Raw genomic sequence first — 18,325 nt, 5'->3', positions numbered from 1 at the left:
ATTAGATAAAGAATCTAAAATCAACGATTTTTTTTTTTCAAATTTTTATTGTCACCAAGCAAAGTTAGGTACAATCATTGACTTTTAAAACATATACTGTATAAAAGGATATCCTGGTACATATATAGATTAAAATGGCAGGTCCAAACTTATGTTTTCCAGAGTCCACAATCCTATGCCAATTTGGAGCACAGAGCATGAATACACAACTAGGTAAAATAAATAAGTGCATACAACAATGTTTCCGATCCCTAAAGCCAAATAACAATCTTAGTCCCAGACCGTCAGTGGGATGTCTACTGGCAGGTATGCCCACCCACCCAATCCTCTCATCTCTCCTTCGGCCTGCCCCGGCCAGGCGGCTCAGAGGAGACCCTCTTAAACCAAGGCCCCACAGCTCCCCGATTGTCGGGGTGCCCCTGTGTGCAGTCAGGGCTGCCGGCGCCCAAGACCTTACCTAGTCTGTGGTCCCGGCGCCCCCTTCCATATGGCGATGTGCGACGTACTCCCGCATTATGTTCTTTACCAGTTCGAGCTGGTCTTGCATAGACATCCACACACGCTTCCCCACAAACAAGTTCCTGGAAACCCATATGGCGTCTTTTATGCCGTTCAGGGTGGGCCAGAGTTTTTCAAAACCGGTCCGATCCGTGCACCGGTCCCAGCCCACCCCGTGTACCGCTAACCGGTACGTCAGCGTGATGGGATCCCTTGTTCGCAGGCATGGGCACCATAGGGCGCCGGTGATTGACCACAGGTCCTGGGCGCCCTTGCACTCCCAGAGCGCATGCCTCACTGACTCTGGCGCGCCACACCCTGGCCACGGGCATACCGGGTTCCTTGCCATGCCCCGGGAGTGCATAACAGCCCTGGCCGGGAGGATCTCATGGGCCGCCAGCCAGGACAGGTCCTTATGTCTGTTGATGAGGGACGGGTGGGTCGCTTTTTCCCACACCTGTCGAGACTCCCTCTCTCCCATCCCTCGCACCAAGCATACCGGCTCCTGGCTTCTGATCTGGGCCAACATTGTCCTGTGGTTAGTGAGTCCTGCTTTGCCCAGGCCCTCCAACCTAAAGTGTTTTAAAAATTTTGGCATAAGAACATACACATCCGGCAGATTGAAAGCCACTGGCTTTCTCAAGTCCACTTTAAAAAGTTTCAGCTGGCGCAAGTAGGACCCCAGCCAGTATTTCACCATAGCTTCTGTCTTACTGCCACCCTCTCCGGTCCCGTATTTCATGTGTGCTGCCACCCAACAGCATCCCAAGAAGGAGTATAGATCTGGTACTCCTCTTCCTTCTTTCTCCGGTAGCCTCTTTGTTATGTCCCTCCTCAGCCTCTCCCATTTAGAGCCCCAGAGGAAGTAGAACATCGCTCTGTCAGCACCTAAAAGAACAGTTCTTGGGGGCATAAAAACAGTTGCAATCAATAAAAACAATGGTAGGATTATTGCCTTTAGAATCAGGATTTTCCCTTCCCATGTCAGCTTCCGCATTCTCCAAAACCCAAGCCGTTGCCGCACTTTGTTTAAAAGTCCTACCCAATTCCCTTTTCCTCCCCCCTCCCCATCAAAACACACCCCCAGAATTTTCAAGTCGCCTGTTTTGACTGTTAAGTCCAATCCACTCAAGTCTTCATTCCCCCATGGTCCAAATAGTTTTGCCAATGATTTGGTCCTGTTCAATCTAGCTCCTGCTGCCTGCCCATAGCGTTCAGTTGCTCTGAAAGTTCTTTTCACAGATTCTATGTCTGTGCATAAAACATTAACGTAGTCCATGTAGAATACACATTTGACCTCCTGGCCCCCACTTCCTGGTATGGGGACCCCCTGTATTCCTGTGTCGTGTCTTAAAGCCTGTGCAAGTGCTTCCACCCCGACCACGTACAGGGAGGGGAGATAGCGGGCACCCCTGACGGACGCCCCGGCATACATTAATTGCCTTTGACTGATGCCCATTTACAATTACTTTGCTCGTGATATCCTTATAGAGCAAACCCACCCACGCTATAAACCTATCCGGAAAACCCATTTTTTGCAATACCTCAAAGAGGTATTGGTGCGAGATCCGATCGAACGCTTTCTCAAAGTCTAAGTTTAGGACTAGCAACCGAATGTTTCTGCTTCTCGCATAGCAGATGGTGTCTCTAATCAGTATAAGGCAGATCAGGTCATCGATCAGGTCAACGGTACTACACTTGATCTTAGCCAAAAGGCCGAGAAGCGATAACCTGAAATGGGCGCTGGCCTGGGCGCCGGCCTCGCCGGCACAGGCCTCCCCTCCGCGGAGACAGCGCCCTTCCTTCCTTCCGGCCGTACGTACGCACGCTCACCCTTCTACCCTTCGTGCCACGCCCACCCCTACGTTTATACACATTCTCATTGTACAGATTGTTGCGGCCCTGCCCGGAGGCAGAGCGCTCCAAAAAATCAATTTGACTCTTTGACGTTCCCCTCCACGGAAATCTTTAGTAAAAGGCGAAAGATTTGTGCGTGAATGAAGAGAAACCCGAGCTATAGCCATGTAGGCTCAGGCGTCCCGCTACGCCAACCTAAAGCCTAGCTCGTTTGTTCGCGGTAACAAGGGAGGAGCCTGCGGGGCTGTGGCTTGCTGGCAACATCAGGCAGGCAGGCAGGCAGGCAGGCAGGCAGGGCTGGCAGGCTATAATGGAGAGAGAGAGAGAGAGAGAGAAGGGGAAAAAACAGTAACAATCGCCGAAAGGGGAGTGGCCTCCGCTCGCACTGCATTTGTGACCAGCTGACAAGGCAGTGAGAGAGACAGAGACCACTCACTCCCCTTCATTCTTACTTATTCTGTTTTTTTTAAGGAGTGAGCGCTTTTGGCTGCTGTTTTATTTATTCACACAGACAGACAGACAGACAGACAGACAGACAAATCAACCAACAAATGTAAAAATAAAGTTTTATAATATATATATATATATATATATATATATATATATATATATATATATATATATATATACACACATACACATATTTATATATTTACACACACACACACACACACACATATTACAAATTCATTAAAATAAACAGGCTGATCATACCATACAACCAGCAACAAACTCTTTCTTTTCCACACGTTTAGGAAGGTGCACCGTTCCTGGAGGTACTGCAATACCAGGTCGATGCGTGGGGCGAACGGGGCAAGCCCCTGTTTCGCCTCCCTGTTCTAAAAATCCATTTAATATGAAGTCCTCATATAGAGGACGTATCAGATATTAAACTGATAAGAACAGATTTTTTTTTTTTTCCTTTTTATTACGGCAACAATAATCATCATAACAATAAACAAACTATCACATAAAACACACAATAAGAATAAAAGTCCGTAATAATTGTCTCCCCTCTTAAAATCCATGAAAGTCCATTGAGGGGAGAATGAGACACATGGTCTCTAAAATGCTCAATACAGGTGTATAAAATGAACAATTCATTAAACCCTTTAAGAACATTTAAAACCATGTCATCTCATAAACCACCATCCACATCCACAATACTTCTCAATCATTAAATACAACCGTGGTGGTTAAAATCGCTTCTCATATACGGCCGTGCCTGGGCCCCAACCGAATAAACCAATAAAAGGGGCTAAAATCTCCTCCCTCATGCAGATAAATAAAAATACAAAAATGGTGGTCTTTTCAGACCACCAGGGGGGGCAGAGTCAACCCGTGGGCCTACAGCTCAAAGAGGCCCTTCCACCTCTCTTTCGCCGCGTGGTAGCCCCAACGGATGACATCATGCTCCCTCCTAAAACGCAAATCTCCACAAATCCATCTCCACAAACCCACAGGCCCCAAGTTTGTCCCCTTTTGGATGAGGGTGGTCCGAGCGTTCCAAAGTTCACGCTTCGCAATGCTGACCACCAACCACATCCGGGACAAGAAGGGCGTCCTGGACCCGTGGGACCATCCCCGCAAGACTTTATCTAAAGTCAGCACGAACTGCGGGTCCAGTGTGTTCAAAAGGCCGGCTACCCTCTTCCAGGTCGCCCGTGCATACCCGCACTCCCAAAAAATGTGCCGGAGGGTCTCGTCATCCGCACAGTCGGGGCGCGGGCAACGCGGGTGCCTAGTGAGCCCGTGCCTATACAACACGTCCCTGACTGGCAGTCTGCTGTGAACGCAGCGCCAGTTCAGATCCTGCAGCCGGTTATCCAAACCTTTTGGCTGTACCCTGGACCAAGTGTCCTCCTCCAGACCCACAACAGCGCGAGTTCCTCTCCCATCAAGCACGGCCTTATACAAAGCCCTATGCCTGGAGAAGTCCTCAGACCGCAGACCAGCCGGGAGCCTCTTGCTCCATCTAACAAGATGCTCATAATAATCCGGTCTGGTCTCGGCCTTGGGGCCGGCATTGGACCACGAATGAACCAAACGTCGCATTGGCCAGGACAACCATAACCGTACAAAGTGCTGGTGCGGGTGCTCTACGGGAGCAACCAGACGCGCACAGAGCTGTGCAAAGAACAGGCAATCAAGCTTGAGAAGGATGTCAGGCACATCCCGCCCTCCCTTATCCTTACCTAGGTACATAACTTCCCTCCTCACATACTCATACTTGCCCCCCCAGACGAGATTGAAAACGTCCTTTGTCAAGCTCCTCCTCATACGAGGAGGCATGGGGTACACATGAGCTAAGTAGAGTAGAGAGGGAAGGACATCCACTTTTAATGCCAACACCTTACCTAGGAAGGAAAGAGACCTGGCCTTCCACAGCCCCATCTTACGCCTGGCCAGGGCCAGTCTTTCTTCCCAGTTAACCCGGGCAGCCCCTTCAGACGTGAAGTGGACCCCCAATACCTTCAGGGGGCCATCACTGAGCGCAATACCGCCCACGACGTCCCTCCTGACACTCCAGCTGCCAAAGTACTTGACCACCGACTTGCCGAGGTTCAATGCCGCACCGGAAGCATTCCCGAACGCCTGTACCATGTCTAAGGCGTGCCTGAGCGACTGGTCCGAGCATACAAACAACGTTGTGTCATCTGCATACTGGGCCAGCTTAACTACCTCACCACTGCTCCCGGGGAGGGGGAGACCATCTATTCCCGGGTGGGCCCTGATGGCTGCCGCAAGTGGCTCTATATAGAGCGCGTAGAGTAGGGGCGAAAGAGGACACCCCTGCCTAACTCCACTCACCTGTGGAACCAAATCACTGAGGTGGCCATTGATGGACACCCGACTGCCCACCTCAGTGTACAACGTTTTAAACCATCTCAGAAAATTGGGCCCAAACCCTAGTTTCGTCAACACCCTCTCTAGGAAACAGTGGTCCACTCGGTCAAACGCCTTCTCTTGGTCTAAACTCACCAGTGCCAGGGGGATATTTCTATCCCCAACCCAGGAGACAGCGTCCCTGATTAGGTGAAGGTTCCAGGTTGCCGACCTCCCAGGTACCCCACAAGTCTGGTCACTGTGAACCAAGAGTGACATGGTCTTTTTCAGACGCTCTGTTAGGGCCTTGGCGAAGATTTTTAAATCAACGCACAACATGGTCAGGGGTCTCCAGTTGGCGAGATCCGTAGGATCGCCCTTCTTATACAATAATGACAGAGCCCCTTCCCGCATACTTTGAGGTAATAGGCCCTGCCGGTGCACTTCCTCGGCTACCTCCACCAGTTCCGGGCCTAGGACATCCCAAAAGGTGGAATAAAATTCCACCGGAAGTCCGTCCAGGCCCGGAACCTTACGCCGGTTCATCTTGCCAAGTACTTCGGTTAATTCAGCCAAGCTGAAGGGGGTCTCTAAGCTGTCCCGGGACGCGCTCGGAAGGCACACTTTCAAGTGGCCCAAGAACTGCTCCCCAACAACAGGATTCGTGTCGCGTTTACTAAACAACTTAAAATAAAATTCAAAAGCAACCCTAGTCATCCGGGCCTGGTCCGTGCAGGCTTGGCCTTCCGATTCTTTGAGAGATGTAAAACATCTCTCTTCCCTGGCCTGCCGGACCCTTCTAAAAAAGGAGGCGGAGCACGTTTCGTTCTCCTCGTACCTTAACCTGGCATTAAAGAGAAGGGCTGCCGCTGACCGCTCGTGCAGGATCCTGAGCTCAGCTCCAAGGTCGCGCACCCTTGCGTGGTCAAGTCTTCCTCTGACATTAAAATTAGCGTGTTCCTTTGCAAGTTGCTTCTCCAAATCCAGAATGCGCTTACGCTTCGCAGCACTGCGCCTCCCGCAATAGTGGATTGCCAGAGCACGGGACAACTCTTTAATGTGCTCCCACCATGCGGCTGGAGAAGCGAAACCCCCCTTGCCACCTCGCCAGGCAGCAAAGTGGTCTCTAAAGAGAGTTTGAAACTCGCTCTCTTCTAATATTTCCACGTTCAGCTTCCAATATCCTCTACCCAAACGGGGAGCATCTATGGAAGCTGTGGCCTCTACCATCATGTGGTCAGAGTACCAACGTGGAGTAGGGGAAACTCCCTTGAATACAACAGAGGAAGACGCCAGAATATAATCCAGGCGGCTACATGCCCCCCTACTATTCCGCCAGGTGTAGCCCGGCATCCCAGGGTTGCACACCTTAAAACTGTCAGTAAGGCCAGAATCACCTATCAGCTTTTTAAAGTGCTTCAGGCTGGCGTCAACACACCCCTCCAAACTAATATTAAAATCACCTGCTATAAAGAGCAATCTATTTGTGATGCAAAATGGGACCAATTCCTCAATAAAAGGAATACGAGATGAGAGCTCCGCCGGAGCGTAGACGCACAGAATTCTTATGTCGCGTCCGCGCCAGGTGGCATCCACCCCCAAGGCCCTCCCCTGTACCACTGTAAAGGGCCTTACCTTATCGAAGGCGCGGTCTCCCAACAGGATCCCCACGCCCGTGGAGTGGACACCACCCACGCTCCAAAAGGCTTTACCTTTAAACCAACCATTAGAGAAAAGAGCCTCATCCCGCTGGTCCCGCAGGTGAACCTCCTGCAGGCAATAAACTGCCGAGGGTGTGGAGGCCAGATCCTGGAGCACAGCCGTCCGTTTCACCATGTTCTGGAGCCCTCTGACATTGATAGTTGAAATGGTAAAATCTGCCATGTTAAGAAGAGAGGATTAAAACCCAAATAAATACAATAACACCATAAAACAACCCTAACAACTTTCACCCCTCCCCAAATACACCACCCGATTGGGAGATTTCGGGATACCACCGTACTCCTGGTCTGGGGGAGGAGTCACCTCCTGGGCCCCCACCAGTACGCTCTGTTCCTCCAGTTTAGGCACCAATACCTCCCTGGCGGACAAGGGGAGGGGGGGTCTTTCCTGGGCACCGCACAGGGGGAGCCCGCCTTTTTCTTCTCGGTTCCGGCTGGTCCTGGCTTCCTCTTCCGTTTGCCGGAACCTACAGCCTGGGAGGCCGGTCTCTCTCGCTGAGGAGCCGAGTTCAGCCCTGGGGACCCTGCTTCCATCATCGTTGAGCAGGCCCTCACCGTCAGTTGCTCCACCTCCAGGTCAGGGCCTAGATCGTCCCGCAGGGCCCCCACGTGCCCTTGCAAGGCCCCGCCGGTGCCCTGTTGTTCCTCCTGGGCCTGCTGGCCCCGCTCTACCCCCCTCCTGGCTCTCAGCCGCTGCAACAGGTGTTGATGTCCTCTGGGGGCAAGAGCGGGCCACATGTCCTTCGCCCTTGCAGGACCGGCACCGGCGGGGGCCAGTGCAGTCCTTGGCCCAATGGCCAGTCCCCAAACAGTTCCTGCACCTTACGGACTCGCACTCCTCAGCCTTATGTCCATGTTGCCGGCACTCCCGGCACATACGGATTAAAAACGTGAACGGTGACCATCCGCTGGTACATATTCCACTGTCCTTCTACCCTAAAGTGCTTCCCCAGCGGATGGTCCTGCAACTTAACTGCCTGGTCCAGGACCCTTGCATAGACCTGTTCAGAGGAAAACGTAACCTCGAACGTCTTAGCCGCACCATTGCGCTGGGCACAGATCAGGTCTCTGGCACTCAACCCCAGCTGTTCAAAGAGCACTTCCTGAATGAAGGGGACCCGTTCAGGAAAACCGGTCCCCCCACCCAGGCTCCCCCAGCGGAACCGAACCGTGTTGCGGAGGCCTCCGCCCCCCACCCAGCTCGGTCCCACTGGAGGAGGCCCCCCGCCCGCTGAGGCCTCGGCCCGTCCTTCTCCTGCCTGCGCCGTGCCCCGGGAGGCCACAGCCGAATAGGTAGGGGCTGCCGTAGCTGCCTGGTCTGCCATTCCCGGGAGGGCCTGGTACCGGGCAGTTCTCCTCCTAGCCGATCCGTCCACAGTCCCTGGTCCGCCCAGAGGAGATCCGGAGACGAGCCCTAATATACCTAATCAACTAAAATTTTAAAACCACAACAAAAAAGGAAAAACTAAAAAAGGCGTCACAGGGATCCCATGCGGTGCTGGCGGACAAGCCACCAAGCACTGCACCTCAGTTCACCCTGTGAACACCTTTCCTAAAATGAGGAGCCCAAGCACAGCCCGTCCACAGTGGCCAGACCTAAAAAAAGAGAGGCAAACCTAGGGTTTCACAGGGAGGGCGGCGGTCATGCCACCAGCCACTCCCACAATTTGTCCCCACTAGGCCGCCTCCTGTTAAAAGACAAAAAAAGACAACAAGTTAAAATCACATAAAATACAACATGTAATATCACCACAAAATGCAATAACTGATAAGAACAGATTTTTTTTTGGTTTACAATGTTTTTATTTTTCACAACAAGAAATTTATGCACATACAACACGAATAAAAGTGTTCACAATGCATGCATTTCTGTTTTTCTGTCACTAGCCTTATCCTGTTCATTCCTCAAGATTGTCCATAAGTTTTTCAAGGACGACAGACCCAAAGTTTCACCCAAATGCTATACTTTGAGGGATCATTCGTTGTATTTCTTGACTAGTCTTTGAGGGATCATTGTCCTTTATCAGTCCTGGGAGTTGTGATTCACCAAAAGGGGGCGGGGCATGCCAACTGTTCAAAGGGATCATTTCAGATAAAAAAACTGTTTCACATAGAAAAGGTAAAAGGTAAAACCAGACATATTAAAAGACATAATCCCAATTAAAAACAGAGGACAGGGGTAATAAATAATTAAATATAAAACAAATAAATAGGCACAATAAGGCAGTGTCGCAAAGATCATAAAACACCTAGATGAATAAGACAAAACAGGTCTAAAAGTGGAATACTTATTACAACCAAATTTATACTAAATTTGCTGTGGGTTCCCAGGAGGAGCGTGTGAGGAAGAGGCACCCAGCCACCGCCCTCCGCCCTGCGGCCAGCGGAGGTCCTTCCCTCTGCCCGCTGTACTCTCTCAGAACACTCACCAGTTCCTCAGAGTACGTCGGCGGGGGCCCGGGCTGGTGGTGGCAGGGACCCCCCTGCGTGTGACCTCGGCCCCCTCCTCCAAATGGCGTGATCCGGCGCCACCTGCAGCGATGTTGGAAGTTGCCGTTGCCATGCCATGTAGTGCGTGCAGGGGCACCGTCATCCGCTTCCCCACCAACAGGTTGCGGGAGGTCCACAGAGCGGCGGTAACGCGATTGAGAGTGAGCCAGAGCATCTCAAAATCCAACTTGGGCAACTTCTCCAGGCCCTGGCTCACCCCGAGCACCGCTACCCGGTACTCACGCGGGAGGACCTCCCCTGCTGGCAGGCTCGGGCATTGCAGGGGGCCGATCATGGCCCACAGGTCCCTTGCCACGCTGCACTCCCAGAGCACATGCCTCACCGTCTCGGACTCACCGCACCCGAGACGTGGGCACTTGGCCGTCCGCCCCATGCCCCGGGAGTGCATCACCGCCCTGACTGGAAGGATCTCATGAGCCGCCAGCCAAATTCTATCCTTGTCTGTGTTCCGAAGGGCGGGGTGGGCTGCATTCTTCCAGACCTGGGCTGCCTCCTTCCTCGACAGTCCCTTTACTGGGCACATCTCCTCCTGGTCCTGCACACATAAAACCAATTTTTTGGCATTCGTTAAAACTTCTACATCTTGTTTCTCTAAACCATATTTCATTAAAAACTTCTGAACTAAAACATATTCCTTTGTCATTTTAAAGGCAATTGGTGTCTTTAGATCCAGTTTTAAAACTCCCAAACGCCTTAAATAACCCCCCATCCAATAACGTGACATGGCGGCCGTTTTGTTGTTGGGTGTCGCAGCAATGGCATGTTTGATATGTAGGGCTGCATGCTTGCTTGCTAAAAACAAGAAGGGGTCTGGTAGTCCTTTTCCTCCATTTTCTGGTCTTTTTTTCACATGCTCCCTCTTAAGTCGTTCCCACTTTGAACCCCACAGGAAGTAGAACAGGATCCGTTCCAGGCCCAGGATGAAATACCTTGGTGGACCAAAAACAGAGCAAAGCAGTAAAAGCAGAGGTAAAACAGCAACTTTAATCACTAAAATCTTTCCTTCTAGAGTCAACCGTCTGAGTCCCCACAGTCCCACTCTTTGGCTAACTTTCCCTAACATGTCAGTCCAATTCCCTTGTCCGCCACCCTGTTTGTCAAATTTTACCCCTAAAATCCTAATGTTGTTTCTTTTAAAATTTACATCCAACTCTGCACGTGTCTCTGTCCATGGCCCAAAGAGCTGGGCCTCTGATTTGCCTCGGTTCAACTTTGCGCCGGAAGCCTTTCCGTACCACTCTGCGAGGTCCAAAGCCCTTTGGGCCGATATAAAATCCTTACATAAGAGTGTCACGTCGTCCATGTAGAGAGTACAGGTCGCTGTCAGTCCACCTGGCAGGTCCAGTCCTCTGATCCAAGTGTCCCTTCTCAAGACTTGTGCCAGTGGTTCGATGCAGGCTGCGAACAAGAGGGGGGATAACGGACACCCCTGCCGTACACCAGAGCATATACTAAGCTCTTTGGAGAGGTGCCCATTTACTCTAATTTTGCTCACGATGTCTTTATAGAGCAACCCTACCCAACCTAAGAACCTCCCTGGAAAACCCATTTTCTGCAATACTTGAAACAAGTATTGGTGCGAGACTCGGTCGAATGCTTTTTCAAAGTCTAAATTTAATACCAATAACCGAATGTTCCTGTCTCTCGCGTAACAGATGGCGTCCCGGATCAGTACTAGGCTGTCCGTGATCCTCCTCCCTGGAACTGCACAAGTTTGATCTGGGTGGATCACGTCCTCTAAAACTGTCGCCATGCGTTGTGCTAAAAGCCTACTAAAAAGTTTAACATCAAAATTTAAAAGAGTGATAGGTCTCCAGTTTCTTAAGTCTGTCCTGTCGCCTTTTTTGTATAAGAGAGAAACTATCCCTACTCTACTACTGTCTGGCAGTCTGTCCTGGTTTTCAAATTCATTAAAAACTGTCAAAAGGTCGTTTACTAAAATATCCCAAAAGGTCTTATAAAATTCTACTGGGAGCCCATCCTCCCCTGGGGCTTTCCCCTGTTTAAAACCTTTAAGACATTTTGTTAGCTCTAAAACTGTAAAATCTTGAATCAGCGCATCTGGTCTTTTGACTTTCTGGTTTATAAAACCCAAGACTTCATTCATAACTCCTCTATCAACTTCTTTCTCTGCATATAGTCCATCATAGAAATCTTCCACCATCCCCATTATCTCATTGTTTGTAGTCCTTTCCCTCTCCCCATCCTTTAAAACTGTTATTCCAGCCGACCTCCCCATTATTTTCTTAAAAAAGTATCTGGTGCACTTTTCACCCTCATCCAACTCCTGCTCCTTGCACCGTGCGATAAAACCCTTGCTTTGTTCTTGCATTAAAACCGACATCTGTTCCTTCACTTCTGTTAATTCTTCCTTGAAATCATAGCCCAAATTTAAAAGATTAAAATACCTCTGCAAACGCTTCTGCAGCCCCATCCTGTGTCTCCTCTCTCTTACCTTTTTTCTCTTGCCTTCCCTTTTAAAAAAAGTCTTGGTCTGTCCTTTAACCATTTCCCACCATTGTGCGCGCGTCTCAAAGCAGTCTTGGAGGGTCTGCCAGAGGCCGTACTGCTCCCTGTAATTTGCCACCAGCGCCTCATCCTGTAACAGAGAGCAGTTCAGCCTCCAGAGCCCTCCCCCTATCGTCACACCCATGGGAAAAGACACAGTGCAAGAGAGCATAACGTGATCTGAAAAAAACATAGCCATTAATGTAGCATCCGTGGGCGGGCAATTACGTGTAAAAATATAATCTATCCGGGAGGCACGGGCTCTGTCACCACTAAACCAGGTGAAACCCTCCTCCCTTGGATGCACTTTCCTAAAACAGTCCACTAACAAAATCTTTGATCATATTACCCAGTTGTACAGAGGATTTGTCCAACTTAAACCCATCCCCTGTCGTTTTCCTGTCTCTATTTGATAATACACTGTTAAAATCCCCTCCCACAATTAATGGCATTGTACCTACTAAATGGGGCTGCAGTTCCTCCCATAACTCACATCTCTCATGTTTATCATTAAAACCATACACGTTTAAAATTCTAAAACCCCGCCCCATATACGTCAAGTCTGTTAAAAGGGCCCGCCCATCTCTCACCACGGTGCTGCCCTTCACCAAGATCTGGGGGTTCTTAACCAGTATAGCCACTCCATCACTTTTGTTGTGGTATGACCCACTCCAGAGTGAGGGGCCTGCGAGCCACTGCTGCTCCCATTCTCCATAGTTGGAGGAATAGGGGATTGCACATTCCTGTAATAAAAACACATCTGCCTGTATATCCTTCAATGTGGATAAAACACTCTGTGCTCTCATGGGTGCCTTCACGCTCCTCACGTTGATAGTGGCGATCGTGAGAGACATGAGTATATTTAATAAAAGGTAAAACTGCAACATCTTGGGCTGACCTAGAAACAGACGGAGCCAGAACATTTCAACACAATAAAATCCATTAAAACCCATTAAAACTAGTCCACATCAATCCCTAAAACTACTTCCATTTCCCTCCTGCCAGGGTGAAAGAAGTCCAAGACGGGAATGTCTTCCACCTCTGGTCGGTCAGGAGTCGACTCTCTTCCTCTTGGCGGTAAGTGTAAAAAAGATACCTCATTCGGTGAACTACCCGGCCAGCAGGGGTCAGACCTCTCTGAAGGAGGAGTGTCCTCATCCGCTGTGGCCCGCTGTTTTTTTTCTTCTGTCATTAATGGGGACTCTGCCGGTCTTTTTCCCACTTGTGCACTTGGGAGTGAGGTGTCTAGTTCACTCTCCAGCTCTGGCATACTTACCTCAAACCCTGTTTGCAGTAAGGATGGAGTGGCTTCCTCCATTTCTACTCCTACTTCTCCCTTCTGTTCCACCACCCTTTCCTCCCCCTGACTCTTCTCTGGCTGCTCGGGGTGTGAACTCCCCCTAGCTTCCAGAGTGGTCACTTCATGAGGCTGGGGAGCTACATTTCCCGCCAAAACCTCTGGCCCCGCCCCTTCTTCTCCTTCCCCCTCACTTACCTCTGGGCCATGCTGCTTTTCGGCCATTTTGTTTTCGGCCATCTTGTCATGAGTTTCCTCCTCCCTCCTTGCCTTTTTAAGTTTGTTAGCAAAGGACGAAGGACAATCCCTAAAGAGGTGGTCACTCTCTCCACAGAGATTACACTTTCTCACGTTGGTACATTCATGAAATGTGTGCCCTCTTTCCCTGCATTTCCCGCATATTTTTTCAGTGCAAGCCTCTGCCAAATGCCCCATGTCACCACACTTACGGCATGTCTTAGGCATTCCCTGGTAATGAATATACCCCCTGTTTTCCCCCAACACTATCATCTGAGGTAGCTGCCTCAGACCCATGTAGCCATTTGCATCCTCCCACTGCCTTATCGGGACTCTCCAGGCGCAGTTCCATATACGGTCTTCGTCTAACACTTTCATGGGTGGCCCTACCACATTACAAAATCTTCTTAGCCATGCACAGATATCTTCCCCACATACAGTCTCATTAAACATTTTCACAATTACAACCTTTCTATTATAGTCCGTCAACCTTTCCAACATAAACATCTCAAAATGCTGTTGCATTTCCTCATATTTTGTCCAGAATCTATTTAACATTGTCGGTGTCCCAAAACTCACGTCAAAACCCTTGTTCTGTGGTAATGCTATAATACAATTCAACATTTCTGGCCTAAAACCCAAAACCTTCTGTAACAGTTTCCTTGAAAAATCCAAGCGTGACATGTGCAACAATTTTTCCTCACTGTCTGATTTGAAGTAAAAACGCACACTGTGGTGCCTCCTCATGCCTGGCCGAGTGGCCGACATGATGGAGGCACCCACAGCTTAACTCTCTAAAAAAAATAAAATAAAATCTACCTGTAAAACCCCTAAAATCCTAAAAAGATAAAATCCCAAGATTTAAAAGGCTTTACAAGTAAAAGGACAAAGACAAAAAAACAAGACTTACCTTAGTTCAGGAATTATCCCAAACCACAGCAACCTACAAATTTAGAAAAAAAAACTCACACAAATTAATGCACACTCCACTTTTACCATATAAGAAAAATATTCCCTCTGGGTTCCTAGAGCAATCTATAAAAGAAGGCCCTCAAACCCCAAAGGGTCGATCGCTGTCTCCGCCCCTTGATCTTAGCCAAAAGGCCGAGAAGCGATAACCTGAAATGGGCGCTGGCCTGGGCGCCGGCCTCGCCGGCACAGGCCTCCCCTCCGCGGAGACAGCGCCCTTCCTTCCTTCCAGCCGTACGTACGCTCACCCTTCCCTTCGTGCCACGCCCACCCCTACGTTTATACACATTCTCATTGTACAGATTGTTGCGGCCCTGCCCGGAGGCAGAGCGCTCCAAAAAATCAATTTGACTCTTTGACGTTCCCCTCCACGGAAATCTTTAGTAAAAGGCGAAAGATTTGTGCGTGAATGAAGAGAAACCCGAGCTATAGCCATGTAGGCTCAGGCGTCCCGCTACGCCAACCTAAAGCCTAGCTCGTTTGTTCGCGGTAACAAGGGAGGAGCCTGCGGGGCTGTGGCTTGTTGGCAACATCAGGCAGGCAGGCAGGCAGGGCTGGCAGGCTATAATGGAGAGAGAGAGAGAGAGAGAGAGAGAGAAGGGGAAAAAACAGTAACAATCTCAAAAAAAAAAAAAAACGGAGGGAAAACTGCAAACCGCCAAAAGGGGAGTGGCCTCCGCTCGCACTGCATTTGTGACCAGCTGACAAGGCAGTGAGAGAGACAGAGACCACTCACTCCCCTTCATTCTTACTTATTCTGGTTTTTTTTAAGGAGTGAGCGCTTTTGGCTGCTTTGTTTTATTTATTCACACAGACAGACAGACAGACAGACAAATCAACCAACAAATGTAAAAATAAAGTTTATATATATATATATATATATATATATATATATATATATATATATATATATACACACACACATATTTATATATATTTACACACACACACACACACACACACACACACACACACACACACATATTACAAATTCATTAAAATAAACAGGCTGATCATACCATACAACCAGCAACAAACTCTTTCTTTTCCACACGTTTAGGAAGGTGCACCGTTCCTGGAGGTACTGCAATACCAGGTCGATGCGTGGGGCGAACGGGGCAAGCCCCTGTTTCGCCTCCCTGTTCTAAAAATCCATTTAATATGAAGTCCTCATATAGAGGACATATCAGATATTAAATTGATAAGAACAGATTTTTTTTTTTTTTTTTCGAATCAAAACTTTCTTTATTCAATCACTCATCATAATACAATAAAACACATTCATAACATCATTACAAAGCATCTCAACCCAATTGTAATACAATTAAGAACAAAATCCACTTCTCAGTCCTCATGAGCTATTTTTAAAAGTGAATAGTCCCCACTTTCCGCCAATAGGGGCGGAGGTCTCCATCTTCAACATCATACCCAGAGCCAGCTCCAGGCGGGACACCTGCAAAGTCCCTCTGGATCTCCAACGTGTCCACCTGATCGCGGTGAAACCTGGCTCTGTGCTCCATCACCTTCCTTGGTGCCCCAAGGGGGAGGGGTCCGGGAGCACTAACATCCACTGGGGTAACCTCCCCCTGCTGCTGATCCGCCCCGGGCTCCTCGTCCTCCTCCATAGGGCCCTCATAGACCACACTGTCCGCAGCGCTACCACTGGGGGATGAGGGGACTGAGTGCCGTTCAGGCACCGCCAGCCTTCCAGGGGAGACAACCCTCCTCTCCTTGGGTCCTTGCTGTCCCGATGCAGGGGCTTCGCCGGTCCTCCCGCGCTTCTTGCTGGTGCCGGGAGCCTCTGTGCCTGACTGCCCAGGTCCTTCTTCCTGAGGAGGGGGGGCACACACCACATTAGTAGAAAGTGTCATTACCTCCCCCTCCTTCTGTTGTTGTCCTCCCCCGCCTGGGGCCTCCGATGGTCTGGGATGGTTTGCTGGTTTCCCAGCGCCCACCCCCTTCTTCCTTCGTCCCTCGCCATCTGGAGCGGCTGCAGGATGCGCCGCGGCCTTGCTGCCCCTGCCCGCTGCCACCACCAAGGCGTAGCTAGAAATCGTCCAGGGGCAGGAGCGCTCCAGATGTCCTTCTCCGCGGCACCTCCTGCACCGCCTAGGAGCCTTACAGTCCCGGGCAAAATGTCCTGGGCCCAGGCAGTTCAGGCACTTAATGCTGTCACAGTCCTGCAACATGTGTCCATGCTCCCGGCACCCCCTGCAGAAGACCGGCTGGCCCCTGAAAAACAGATATCCTTTATTAGATCCCAAGGAGAAGAAGGCAGGTGGAAAAGTAGTCTCCCCATTACCAAGACGATTAAAAGTGCATAAAAACTGGCGGCGCCCGTTCCATACACCCAGCTCGTCCCTAACCATCTTCTCCCCTGGGTGGACCTTACCATACCGCTGGAGAAACCTGCGGATATGCTCGGTCGGCACATGAGGATTGAACATGTGGGTGGTTACCAACACTCGGTTCCCACTCCACAGCGGTTCAACCCTAAAATGCTTGCCCACCGGATGTTGCTCCAGCCCTCTCCCCTGCCCCAAGACCCGATAATAGGTCTCAGCAGAGGAGAGAGTGACGTCGAAGAATGCCCTGGGGCCGTTCCTCTGGGCGCAAACCAGCTCCTCCAGCTGCAGCCCCAGAGCCCCCATGAGTACCCCACGTATGAAAGGGACCCTCTCCACGAAAGGGATCCCCTCCCCAGGAGGCACCCACTGGAACCTAGCCGTATGGAGAGGACCACCGCCATCCTCCTGGCCAGGTCCCCTAGGAGGGTCCCCACCGGCTTCCGCCGGTGGATTCCCCCCTGGCTCCAAGGCTACAGCCGGAGCCGTAGCACCCAGAGCTGGTCCCCCAGCACCAGGGACCGCCAGCCAACCCTCTCCTCCGCTCACTCCACCCAGGGCAGGGGAGCTCCGCAGGTCCTCCAGTCTTCCCTCCATCCATGTACCGGATCCACCCAGGTATCCTCGAAGACGGCGGGACGAGCCAGGCCTAAAAACAGAGAGGCAAGCCAAGGGGTTCACAGGGAGGGCGGCGGTCAAGCCACCAGCCACTCCCACAGGTTGTTCCCACAAGGCCGCCTCCTGTTAAAAACAGAGAAAAAAACACAACGTTAAAATCACAGCATAAAAACAGCATAACGGCATAAAAAGCTATAGTAACATTTAAAATGATTTTTTTTTATAATGGTTTATTACACAACAACAGCAACATAAACCAGTACAATACACAAACAAATCCACCTCACACTAAATCCAATAAGTCCCACATCCAATCAGTTCACAAGCACAAAAATACACAACCACATCCAATGAGTCACATCCAATCAGTTCACAAGCACAAAAATACACAACCACATCCAATGAGTCACATCCAATCAGTTCACAAGCACAAAAAAAACACAACCACATCCAAAAAAAAACCCAATAAACCCACCCACCCCCCGTTTCATCCCACCCCCTCCCTGGGCAAACCCCCCCACATCCTCTCGGTCCTTCGGGCCCCGTGCTGTTTCAGGAACCCCCCCACATGCCTCCACACTCTCGCCTGCACCCACACGGTCAGCAGCCTGGGAGCTGCCCGAGGCACTTGTTTCCTGAGGCACTGTCCCCTCCATGCCCACAGGACCCGCTTGCCCTCCGAGACCACTGTCCAGAGCACTCTCCTCCTCTCCCTGGGCCACCTCCCCAATCCCTCCCCGAACATGACCAGCCCCCTGGTGATCCGGACGTCATCTCTCCAGTGCCGCATCCATAACTCGAGTCGGGCCCACATGCTTAGTGCGGCCGGGCAGGCCCAAAAGGCGTGATCCCCCGTCTCCTCCTCCCCACACCCCACTGGGCACAGCGGGGTCCTGCACACCCCGTGCCTGTGCAGCCTCTCTCTCACTGGTAGCCTC

At 50.5% G+C, this 18,325-nt stretch overlaps 3 non-coding genes and 2 pseudogenes across 3 annotated transcripts; all 5 read right to left on the bottom strand.

Moving 5' to 3' along the window:
* Positions 1–2,134: 2,134 nt before the first annotated feature.
* On the bottom strand, positions 2,135–2,226 carry LOC143486628 (U2 spliceosomal RNA; annotated as a pseudogene).
* A 170-nt stretch (positions 2,227–2,396) lies between these two features.
* LOC143486172 (U5 spliceosomal RNA) lies at positions 2,397–2,515 on the bottom strand. Its single transcript, XR_013123169.1, has one exon. It is a non-coding gene; the product is annotated as a U5 spliceosomal RNA (small nuclear RNA).
* Positions 2,516–3,109: 594 nt separating this feature from the next.
* LOC143486593 (U2 spliceosomal RNA) lies at positions 3,110–3,322 on the bottom strand (annotated as a pseudogene).
* An 11,412-nt stretch (positions 3,323–14,734) lies between these two features.
* On the bottom strand, positions 14,735–14,853 carry LOC143486171 (U5 spliceosomal RNA). The gene has a single exon (XR_013123168.1). It is a non-coding gene; the product is annotated as a U5 spliceosomal RNA (small nuclear RNA).
* Positions 14,854–15,483: 630 nt separating this feature from the next.
* LOC143486617 (U2 spliceosomal RNA) lies at positions 15,484–15,667 on the bottom strand. The gene has a single exon (XR_013123561.1). It is a non-coding gene; the product is annotated as a U2 spliceosomal RNA (small nuclear RNA).
* Positions 15,668–18,325: the final 2,658 nt, after the last annotated feature.

Source organism: Brachyhypopomus gauderio, unplaced genomic scaffold (assembly GCF_052324685.1).
Source record: "Brachyhypopomus gauderio isolate BG-103 unplaced genomic scaffold, BGAUD_0.2 sc44, whole genome shotgun sequence".
Taxonomy (NCBI): domain Eukaryota; kingdom Metazoa; phylum Chordata; class Actinopteri; order Gymnotiformes; family Hypopomidae; genus Brachyhypopomus; species Brachyhypopomus gauderio.
The sequence above is the reverse complement of the archived record's forward strand: the minus strand, read 5'-3'. Positions and strand labels throughout refer to the sequence as shown.